Source organism: Octopus sinensis, linkage group LG10 (assembly GCF_006345805.1).
Source record: "Octopus sinensis linkage group LG10, ASM634580v1, whole genome shotgun sequence".
NCBI lineage: Eukaryota > Metazoa > Mollusca > Cephalopoda > Octopoda > Octopodidae > Octopus > Octopus sinensis.
The window spans coordinates 49,223,276-49,235,386 of record NC_043006.1 but is presented as its reverse complement, the minus strand read 5'-3'; positions in this window follow the sequence as shown (position 1 = coordinate 49,235,386).

Below are 12,111 nucleotides of genomic sequence, written 5' to 3'. Positions count from 1 at the left end.
TATAAATAAATATAGACATATATGCGTACATACATAGACATGTATATACAAATATAATATATAAATGCATACATATGCGTATGTATATATACATATATAAACAAATATACTTCCATATAAACACACACACACACACACACATGTATATATATATATATATATATTATATATATATATATATATATAATTATATATATATAATATATATATATATATATATAGGCGCAGGGATGGCCGTGTGGTAAGGAGTGGCTTGCTTACCAACCATATGGTTCCGGGCTCAGTCCTACTTCGTGACATTTTGGGTGTCTTCTACTATAGCCTCGGGCCGACCAAAGCCTTGTGAGTGGATTTGGTAGATGGAAACTCAAAGAAGCCTGTCGTATATATGTATATATATATATATATATATATATATATATATATATATATATATATATATATATATATATATTTGTGTGTTTGTGTGTCTGTGTTTGTCCTCCCAAACATCGCTTGACAACCGATGCTGGTGTGTTTACGTCCCCGTAACTTAGCAGTTCGGCAAAAGAGACCGATAGAATAAGTACTGGGCTTACAAAGAATAAGTCCCGGGGTCGATTCGCTCGACTAAAGACGGTGCTCCAGCATGGCCGCTGTCAAATGACTGAAACAAGTAAAAGAGTATATACATATATATATATGCATGTATATATATACACATACACACACACGCACCACACACATGCTTGTGCATGCGTGTGTTCTTAGTACTTGCATACCGTAGGGAAATATTCTTGTCTTCACAGCAATTCTCTTTCTCTCTCCCTCCCCCTCCCTCTCTCCCTCTCCTCTCTCTCTCTATTTCATCCTCTCACCATCACAACCACACACGGAGCTTCGAAATTTTTTGTTGATCCAAAATAAGAAAAAAAAACGTAGAACCCACAGCTTGTTGAAGTGTTCCAGTGCTGGATAGAATGACTTGGAACCAAAAAAGAAAAGAAAAGAAAAAAAAGTAGTTAATAATTCCAATGAAAAGGTCAAAGTTTAGTTAATATGAAATACATAAACAGGAAGCGAATTCCAAAAATGAGACTCTGCTGGAATGCGGGGAAGACTCTTGCATGTTGCTCTAGGAAGTAGTTTTAAAGAGAGAATGTGTTTGTTGTGTATTAGCGAGAGGTAAAGGGAGGAGGGAGAAAAATTGAGAGCAAGAGAGAGAATGTTTGAGATAGATAGAAGCACGCACGCACGCACAACACACACACACACACAGACACACACACAAACTGTGGCGAAAAAGTAAATGCTACGAATAATTTTATTTGCAGACGAGATGAAACTGGAGGAGAGTAACCGTTTTCTTCTTTTATAATTCCATTAACATCTAAAATGCTTTCTAGGCAGCTCTAGATTAAACTAGTAAGCAAAATAAGCACGTACTTAGGGCATGAAGGGAAAGAGAGGACATCACAGAAATGTTACGTAAATGGTTTACGGCACGAAATAAATCACTTTAAGCTAAAATAATATTCGGGATGCTTTGGGATCTTTACCTTTTGACCGACAGATTTTTAAAATAATTTTTTTTGTAACTAAACACTTTAAAACTTCGGACAGTGTTAGAATGTGTCATATAAAACATATTTTACTCTTAGCGTTTTTGAGAAAAGCTTATATTTAGGAAGTTATATTTCACGTTAAAGTTGTAGTATTTCGGTCATTTTAACCAATCAATGACGTGTATTCACCTGAATAAAATTACTGCCGTTGTTTGTCAACGACAACTTCCGGCGGTGTATATTTCGTTTGTCACTGTTATTTATGACAACCCTAACCCTAACCCTAAAACGTTAACCTTAACCCTAACCCCAAATCCTAACCCTAAAACCTTAAAGCTGAAACCAGTACAAACGCACGAACGATGTCATAATTTAACAGTTTTGTTCCTCTCACTTCCTACATCAGAGGTGTCAGATATGCGACTAGTGGGCTACATGCGGCACAAGGGCTACATGTGACACCCCCCCCACACACACACACACGCTCTTGTGCAGGTTTCATCGTGTTCTTACATGCATCTCATGACACTTTTACTGCTTCTGTCGTATTTCGTATCACTCGTAGCAGTCGGAGTGATATATATATATATCTGAAATGATTTCTTAATGGCCGTGTGGTTAAGAAGTTTGCTTTGCAACCACGAGATTTCGCGTTCAATTCCACAACACTTTGGGTAAATATTTTCTACTATATCCCCGGGCTGATCAATGACCAATTTGATAGACGGAAACTGTGAGGAAGCCCGTCGCATATATTATATGTATATGAGTGTGTATATGTTTATATTTTCCCGCTTCACAACCGGTGCTCGTTTGTTTACGTTTTCAGCAAATACGCCGATAGAATATGTACCAGACTAAAAAGTCCTGGGATCGATTTATTCGATTAACCCCATCAAGGCGTTGTCCCAGCACGGCTACATTCCAAGAATACAAGACAAGATAATATTGATATGGTCCTATGTTAAATTTCTTCCAACCGCATGAAGTTTTTCAAATTTTCACCAAATTATTTTCCAAAAAATGTAGCTTTAAATGCTGATGACGAAAATCATATACATTTTTTCCTCTTTTACTTGTTTCAGTCATTTGACTGCGGCCATGCTGGAGCACTGCCTTTAGTCGAGCAAATCGACCCCCGAGACTTATTCTTTTGTAAGCCTAGTACTTATTATATCGGTCTCTTTTGCCGAACCGCTAACTGACGGGGACGTAAACACACCAGCATCGGTTGTCAAGCGATGTTGGGGGTGGGAACAAACACAGACGTGCAAACACACACACATATATATACATATATAAGACGGGCTTCTTTCAGTTTCCGTCTACCAAATCCACTCACAAAAGTTTGGTCGGCCCGAGGCTATAGTAGAAGACACTTGCTCAAGGTGCCACGCGATGGGACTGAACCCGGAACCATGTGGTTGGTAAGCAAGCTACTTACCACACAGCCACTCCTAGAAATTAATAATAAAAAGTTATATCAGTGTAGGAGATTTTGGGGGGAAAAATCTGGTGAAAATATGAAATACTTCAAGTAGTTGGAAAAAATTTAACAAGATCCCAGAACGTTTCCGGACAGAATTAAACTCCAGCGTAATTTCTGTGCCGATGAAGATGTTTAAAGCGTCGATGTTGACACATTTGCAAGTTGAGAGCTATGGTAAGTGCAATAGTCCTGCTCTTCCCAAGGGCATTAGCAGAGAAGATAAAGAGGTGTTGGTGTGGTTGGTATTTAATTCCAGGTTAACATTAATTGAGTATATCAAAGCATACCATCACAGTACAGCAGGGTCGGCGCTCGGAAATGTGGAGCTAAATTAGAGAATTGTCAGTGGGACTCTCTACTCTGCAAAAGTTGAAAACCGGCGTGTTATGATTCGTGTAATACGTCAGTTCCAGTCAAAAAAGCGTTGGGGGCTTGCTATACAAGAAAATTCATCATGGCATCCTGCGTTCGAGTGAGTGAGCGGGGCCCTTTCTTGGCGCAGGGCCCAATTTGAACAAATGTGTTTAAATACCTTAAAACCCAGCCCTGAGTACAGCTACAGCACTAACTTTCCGGACACTGATGTTCCGGAACATCTTATAACCGTTACTGATTTATACTAATGTACAAGAACCTGTATTTCAATGAATTATTTAAGTAAACCTTGGAGGCACATGGCCTAGTGGTTAGAGCAGCGAACTCGCGGTCGAGGGATCGCGGGTTCGAATCTCAAATCGGGCGATGTGTGTGTTTATGAGCGAAACACCTAAGCTCCATGCGGCACCGGCAGAAGGTAATGGCGAACTTCTGCTGACTCCTTCGTCACAACTTTCTCTCATTCTTTCCTCCTGCATCTTGCAGCTCACCTGCGACGGATCAGCGTCCAGGTGGGGAACCTATACGCCAAGGAAACCAGGAAACCGGCCCTTATGAGCCAGGCATGGCTCGAGAAGGAACAAACATTTAAATAAATTAAATATTTGTTTAACCAAGGTGACAGTAATCCGGAAAAGCTTTTGGGACCAAAGATTCCGGAATATCGAAGGTGTACCTCTATATCTAATATTTCTTTTATTCTTTTACTTGTTTTATGCTGGAGCAGCGCCTTAAAGGGTTTTAGTCGAGCAAATCGACCCCAGGACTTATTCTTTGTAAGCCTAGTACTTATTTTATCGAGTAATTTTGCCGAACCGCTAAGTTACGGGGGACATAAACACATCAGTATCATTTGTCAAGCGATGGCAGGGGTTACAAACACAGACACACACACACATATTCGACAAGCTTCTTTCAGTTTCCGTCTACCAAGTCCACTCACAAGCCCGAGGCTATAGTAGAAAACACTTGCGCGAAGTGCCACACAGTGCGATTGAACCCGGAGCCATGTGGTTGGGAAGTAAGGTTCTTACCACACGGCCACGCCTGCACTTAAATATACTTTTATTTTAAAATGGTAGTAGTAGTAGGACGAGTGGAGGCGCGTGGCTTAGTGTTTAGGGTGTCAGCATCATGACCGTAAGATTGTGGTTTCGATTCCTGGACCGGGCGACGCATTGTGTTCATGAGCAAAACACTTCATTTCACGTTGCTCCAGTCCACTCAACTGGCAAAAATGAGTAACGCTGCGATGGACTGGCGTGCCGTCCAGCTCGGGAACACATACGCCATTGAAACCGGGCCCATGAGCCTGGCTAGGCTTTAAAAGGGCGCATTTATTAGTTGTAGGACGTGATGCGAAGAAGATTTGGTCGCTATTTCTAGCAAAACGAACAAGGTTCCCTCATTGGCTCTTTCAAATTCTGATAGACTGACTACAAAAATGATATTTATTTTATAATACATTCGTTTCTCGTTGTAGTTCTTTCTGTTATTTTCCTCGGCTTTGCAATCTGACCTTTGACATGGAACTCTTTGTTACCACGTGGCCAAAAATATATACCACAGCCGGAAGCAATTTGTTTTTCTCTTCTCAGCGGCAAATATAAAAAAGAAAAGAAAGAAAGAAAAAAGAAAAAGATTCTTCATCAGAAAGTGCTTTTTTCCCCTTTGATTCTCAACTAGTTTTTTACATCCACTCACACATCAAACTCCGCTTTTTCTTCTGAGCTTCAAATAAAAAAAATAAAAAGAACTAATAATAATAATAAGACCATTTCACCTCTTTTATTGTCTGTTGACATTGTTTTTCTTCTTGTTTCTTTTGATGTTGTTATAGTTATTGTTGTTGCTGTAAAAGTTGCTAGTGTTGTGGGCTTGTTTACAGAAGTTGTTTGCCTTATTTTGAAATTTTTTACATGTCTTACTTGCTGCTATTTGTCATATGTTTTGTTTTTGGAGTTGTTACTGTTGTTATGTTGTATCGTCTCACACCTATCTATCTATCTATCTATCTATCTATCTATCTATCTATCTATCTATCTATCTATCTATCTATGTCTTTCTCTCTCTCTCCGTCCGTTCGCCTATTTATCTATCTACCTATCCATATTCTTTTATTTGTTTCAGTCATTTGACTGCGGCCATGCTGGAGCATCGCCTTTAGTCGAGCAAATCGACCCCAGGACTTATTCTTTGTAAGCCTAGTACTTATTCTAACGGCCTCTTTTGCCGAACCGCTAGTTACGGGGACGTAAAAACACCAATATCGGGTGTCAAGCGATAGTGGGTGGGTCAAACACAGACACACAAAACACACACACACCACACACACACACACACACAAAACACACCACAAACACACACACACACACACACACACACACACACACACACACACACACCACACACACATATCATATATATATATATATATATATATATATATATATATATATATATATATATATATATGTAGGTCCCGGGTTGATTCGGGGTTAACCACAGTAAATAGGTACTCAATACATAGCAGAGTAAAATTAATTTATTATATAGAAGGAGCTTCTACAGGACTAGAAATGTTTCATTCAAGAGAAATCTTCAGGAAGCTAGTTAACAAGAATTGTATTGGCATTTATACATTAGGCAGGTTTAAAGGGGTGGTGGTGGGGGACTTTTGGGGGTAGGCATAGCGCAAAAAAATCATTTTTATTCTTCTATCTAATTTACCACTGACTCCTTGACCACTCCCCAAAGTATGATTTTTTTGCGCTATGCCTACCCCCAAAAAGTCCCCACCGCCACCCCTTTAAACTGCCTAAATGTATAAATGCCAATACAATTCTTGTAACTAGCTTCCTGAAGATTTCTCTTGAATGAAACAGTTCTAGTCCTGTAGAAGCTCCTTCTATATAATAAAATTATATATATATATATATATATATAATATAATATAATATATATAACTATTATATATATATATGCCGGTCTTCTTTCAGTTTCCGTCTACCAAATCCACTTGCAAGGCTTGGTCGGCCCGAGGCTATAATAGAAGACACTTGTCCAAGGTCCCACGAAACGAGGACTGAACCCGAAACCATGTGGTTGGTAAGCAATATAATATAAATATATATATATATATATATTGAACTGCGGCCATGCTGGAGCACTACCACGAAGGGCTTAGTCAAATAAATCGACTTCTATTTTTTCTTTCTTCTTTTTTTTTTTCCAAGTCTGGTACTTGCTCTATCGGTCACTTCTGCCGAATCTCTAACAAGCAGTGTGAGGAACAAACACACACACTTGCATTTTCAATAATATAGGTAACACTTTCTAAATATGTGGGTGCCTCTTTCTCTCGTTTGTCCACTCACAGATATGTAAATTCCACGCAGTTTCTGTCTACCTAGCTCACTTAAAAGGCACTAATTCATAAACTCTTCAAGACGGTGGTGCTATGGCATGACCATGGAAGCACCTTAGCACTCCGTCGGTTACGACGATGAGGGTTCCGGTTGATCCGAATCAACGGAACAGCCTGCGCGTGAAATTAACGTGTAAGTGGCTGAGCACTCCACAGACACGTGCACCCTTAACGTAGTTCTCGGGGATATTCAGCGTGACACAGAGAGTGACAAGGCCGGCCCCTTGAAATACAGGTACAACAGAAACAGGAAGTAAGAGTGAGAAAGTTGTGGTGAAAGAGTACAGCAGGATCACCACCATCCCTGCCGGAGCCTCGTGGAGCTTTTAGGTGTTTTCGCTCAATAAACACTCACAACGCCCGGTCTGGGAATCGAACCGCGATCCTATGACCGCGAGTCCGCTGCCCTAACCACTGGGCCATTGCGCCTCCACGGCATGACCATGGTCCAATGGCTGAAATAAGTGAAAGATAATAGAGTAGTCTAACTCAGAAGACTATGTTCGGCTCTGGCATTTGTTCATCATTACTCTTTTACACTTTACTTGTTTCACTCATCTGACTGTGGCCATGCTGGAGCACCACCTTTGGTCGAGCAAATAGACCCCAGGACTTATTCTTTGGAAGCCTAGTACTTATTCTATCGGTCTCTTTTGCCGAACCGCTAAGTTACGGGGACGTAAACACACCAGCATCGGTTGTCAAGCGATGTTGGGCGGACAAACAGACACACAAACACACACACACACACACACACATATATATAGATAGATAGATAGATAGATAGATAGATAGATAGATAGATAGATAGATAGATAGATAGATAGATAGATAGATAGATAGATAGATATACAACGGGTTTCTTTCAGTTTCCGTCTACCAACTCCACTCACAAGGCTTTGGTCGACCCGAGGCTATAGTAGAAGACACTCGTCCAAGGTGCCACGCAGTGGGACTGAACCTGGAAGCTACATACCCACACAGTCACTCATAAATAAATTGAATAACATTGTTATGTGCTATTGTTGTCGTTATTGCCGAGTCCTATGGTTTGATGCAATACTTTATGACTTTACTTTTATGACTGTTTAATAACATGGTGAGTTTAGTAAGAGTAAGAGAAAACTCAAGGCAGAATATTTAGAGAAATGACGAGAGAGAGAGAGAGAGAGAGAGAGAGAGAACGACAGAAAGATAGCGATAGAGAAAGTTGAAGGTGATAGAGAGAAAAGTGTGAGTATTTCAAATTTCCTCTTTGCTGGTTGCTTTGATTGTTATGACAAATATAAACTTAAATCATTGAACAAAACAGAATGAAGATAAATTTACTTTCAAAAAGTTGACAGGAACTAAACGAAACGAAAAAGGTTCGGACACCCTACTCCACAGGATTAGATATAACTATACAATATCTTTTATCTTGTTTCAGTCATTTGACTGCGGTCATGCTATGGCACCACCTTGAAGAGTTGGTTTAGCCCTGTGGGTCTCATCCATTTTTTTTTTTTTCATACCTATGAACCCATTGATTACTATTTTATTCTTGTGGAGACCGTGGCCATTCAGTGCTTAAAATCTAGTATTATAGATACATAGATACGTCTTTCAAGATTCCTATTTTGTTTATCACACGTTCACTTATATAGGTTTAGAGAATAATACTGTCTGAGAGAATATGTTTCAATGACCGGAAACATGTTAAACTATGTAAAACATTAGCGAAAGAAACCGAGCTGTTTCTTGCAATAAATACGTCTAAATCAACATTTCTTTTTCATGGTCCAGGTGGACTACTGGTTTAGCCGTACAAGTCCATCCCGTGGAGGCGCAATGGCCCAGTGGTTAGGGCAGCGGACTCGCGGTCATAGGATCGCGGTTTCGATTCCCAGACCGGGCGTTGTGAGTGTTTATTGAGCGAAAACACCTAAAGCTCCACGAGGCTCCGGCAGGGATGGTGGTGATCCCTGCTGTACTTTTTCACCACAACTTTCTCTTACTCTTTCTTCCTGTTTCTGTTGTACCTGTATTTCAAAGGGCCGGCCTTGTCACTCTCTGTGTCACGCTGAATTTCCCCGAGAACTACATTAAGGGTACACGTGTCTGTGGAGTGCTCAGCCACTTACACGTTAATTTCACGAGCAGGCTGTTCCGTTGATACGGATCAACCGGAACCCTCATCGTCGTAACCGACGGAGTGCTTCCACAAGTCCATTCCAGTTCTTTAAATCTGGTACTTATTCTATCAGTCACTTTTGTTCGAACTGAAGATGTAAACAAACCAGTACCGACTGTTCGGGTGGTACGCGTTCGCGGGGAAATACAAGTGGATCTGAAAGGCAGATTTGTCTTCTCAGAGGAAATGAGATAGTGGTCACATGACTCCAACCAGACATGTTTCTGCTCTCCTGAAGTACAAAAGCAATCATCGAGATCGAACTCACAGTACCCTGGGGGGACAGACTCAATATTTCTCACCATAGGTGTAGGAGTGGTAAGTAGCTTGCTTACGAACCACATGGTTCCGGGTTCAGTCCCACTGCATGGCACCTTGGGCAAGTGTCTTCTACTATAGCCTCGGGCCGACCAAAGCCTTGTGAATGGATTTGGTAGGCGGAAACTGAAAGAAGCCTGTCGTATATATGTATATGTATATATTTATATGTATATGTGTATGTATATGTTTCTGTGTCTGTGTTTGTCCCCCCAAAATCGCTTGACAACCGATGCTGGTGTGTTTACGGCCCCGTAACTTAGCGGTTTGGTAAAAGCGACCGATAGAATAAGTACTAGGCTTACAAAGAATCGGTCCTGGGGTAGATTTGCTCGACTAAAAGGTGGTCTCCAGCATGGCCACAGTCAAATGCCTGAAACAAGTAAAAAAGTATTGGTGTTTATCTTAATTTGCTAATGTGTGTGTGTGTGTGTGTGTGTGTGTGTGTGTTCTGTTGAAGAACACAGCGCACCACCTGGTCCATGTATTGAAACCACGATCTTGCAATCGAGAGCGCAAGGGAAAAAGACAAAAAAGAAACAAATAGTTGTTGGTTTAACCCCAAATATGAGTTCTGACTGAACAAACATTTTTAAAGACATTCCAGCCGTAGCCATCTCGACCTTCTCTCAGGTATTATATATCTAGGACTACATTATTTAATACGACCCTAATGCAGCGAGCTGGCAGAAACGCTAGCACGCCGGGCGAAATGCCTAGCGGTATTTCGTCTGCCGCTACGTTCTGAGTTCAAATTCCGCCGAGGTTGACTTTGCCTTTCATCCTTTCGCGGTCGATTAATAAGTAGCCGTTACACACTAGGATCGATATAATCGACTTAATCCGTTTGTCTGTCCTTGTTTGTGGGTAGTAAAGAAATAGATATTTCGTCTGCCGTTACGTTCTGAGTTCAAATTCCGCCGAGGTCGACTTTGCTTTTCATCCTTTCGGGGTTGATAAATTAAGTACCATTTACGCACTGGGGTCGACATAATCGACACTTAATCCCTTTGTATGTCTTTGTTCGTCCCCTCTATGTTTAGCCCCTTGTGGGCAATAAAGAAATAAGAATCGTTAGCACGCCGGGCAAAAATGCTTAAAGGCATTTCGTCCATCTTTACGTTCTGAGTTCAGATTCTGCCGAGGTCAACTTTACCTTTCATCCTCTTGGGATCGATAAAATATGTGCCAATCAATTACTGGGGTCGATGCAATCGACTAACCCCATCTCCCAAAATTTCAGACCTTGTGCTTATGTAGCAGAAAGTATTATTTAATATAACCTTCAAATTTCAAGACAGTACACTGTCGTTCGATAGACAAGAAATTTGGCCGCTATATATAGCAAGTCGAGTGACCACTTTGAGCAGCTGTTCTCAACCGGGCTCCTGGAGGTCTATATAAAATTTTGCGGTTAAAATTTTTGCGCACTAAATACGTTATACTTCTACAGTACAGAAAATATTTTAACATTTTTTTAATACAATTTCTAATAATATCTAAATATAAGATAAACTGCAGTATAAGTATTTAGTTCCTCTGTACGTTTCACCATCGCATTTATTTTGCAAATCAGCATCCGGTGTTCCGAGAGCATCTTTTAAACACTGAATGGCTTTGGGGATCCACCTGAGTAAAATAGGAGCCAATGGGGTCCATAGGTAAAACAATGGTTGAGAACCAATGACTAAGAGCTTCTATCGATGACTTGAGATACCTTGCGGTAATTTGTAATGGTTGTGTACGTTAGGCATTCAAATCCTGCCGTTGTCATGCTCGGAGGTCGTCGATACCAATACAAGCACAGTCAGGTACTGAAGTGGATTTGATCGCTTTGTTTATAAATCTTCTGCTTCCAAATTTTGTGGAATTGTGTCAATGTAAGAAATCGTTATTGTAGAAAAGAGAGGTGTGAGTGCGTGTGGTGTGTGTGTAATTCAGAGGTAAACACAGCAAAGTGCTTCACACTAATTTAGTGCTAAGGAAGCAGACTTAGGTCGAAAGTTTTGCTCAGCTGGAAGCAAACTCATACATCTGAGAAAATAGTCTTAGTGCTTTAGCCATTTGGAGTATTGCGCCTTACGAGTATATATGTGTACGTACGCTAGCGTATGTATGTATGTATATATATATGTGTGTGTGTGTATGTATGGATGTATGTGTGTATGTGTGAGTGTGTGTAACAGTGTGTGTGTATCTGGAACGAACTACTTTGATTGCTAGCTTACCACCGCCAAACACCAAATTAAAGGAAGAAAAAATATATATCTCTGACCAAGCACCTGTTCTACGTAGTTTGCCTCACGGGATACATACACAATATTACTAACAACTGTATAATCAACGTTTGATATGCCGCTTATCAGCAGCCAAGCAACTCAACAGCGGTCCCGAGCCAAAATGCTAACAATACATCAAAGACATCTTTGACCGTAAAGAAAATGACAGGCGGTATGGGGTCCGGTGAAAGATCGCAGACCGTTCATTAAAGGCGGCAATTCTCTTTGACGTCGCCTTTTGACCAGCCAGTAACAATTCAATAAAACAACTGAAAGCCTCCTTGAAAATTATTCATTACTATTTGATTTCAATCTTTATAAATTCTTTTTTTTTTCTTTTTTTTAATTCTATTTTTTTTTCCTATTTACTCCTCCCTCAGGCACACTTGTTCCCCTTACATTTTTCTGTACGGACGCAAATAGGCTCACAGAGGAAGAAAAACATTGATAGAGAGAAATATATATACATACACGTACACACAAAGGAGAGGAAATGAAAGCGAGAG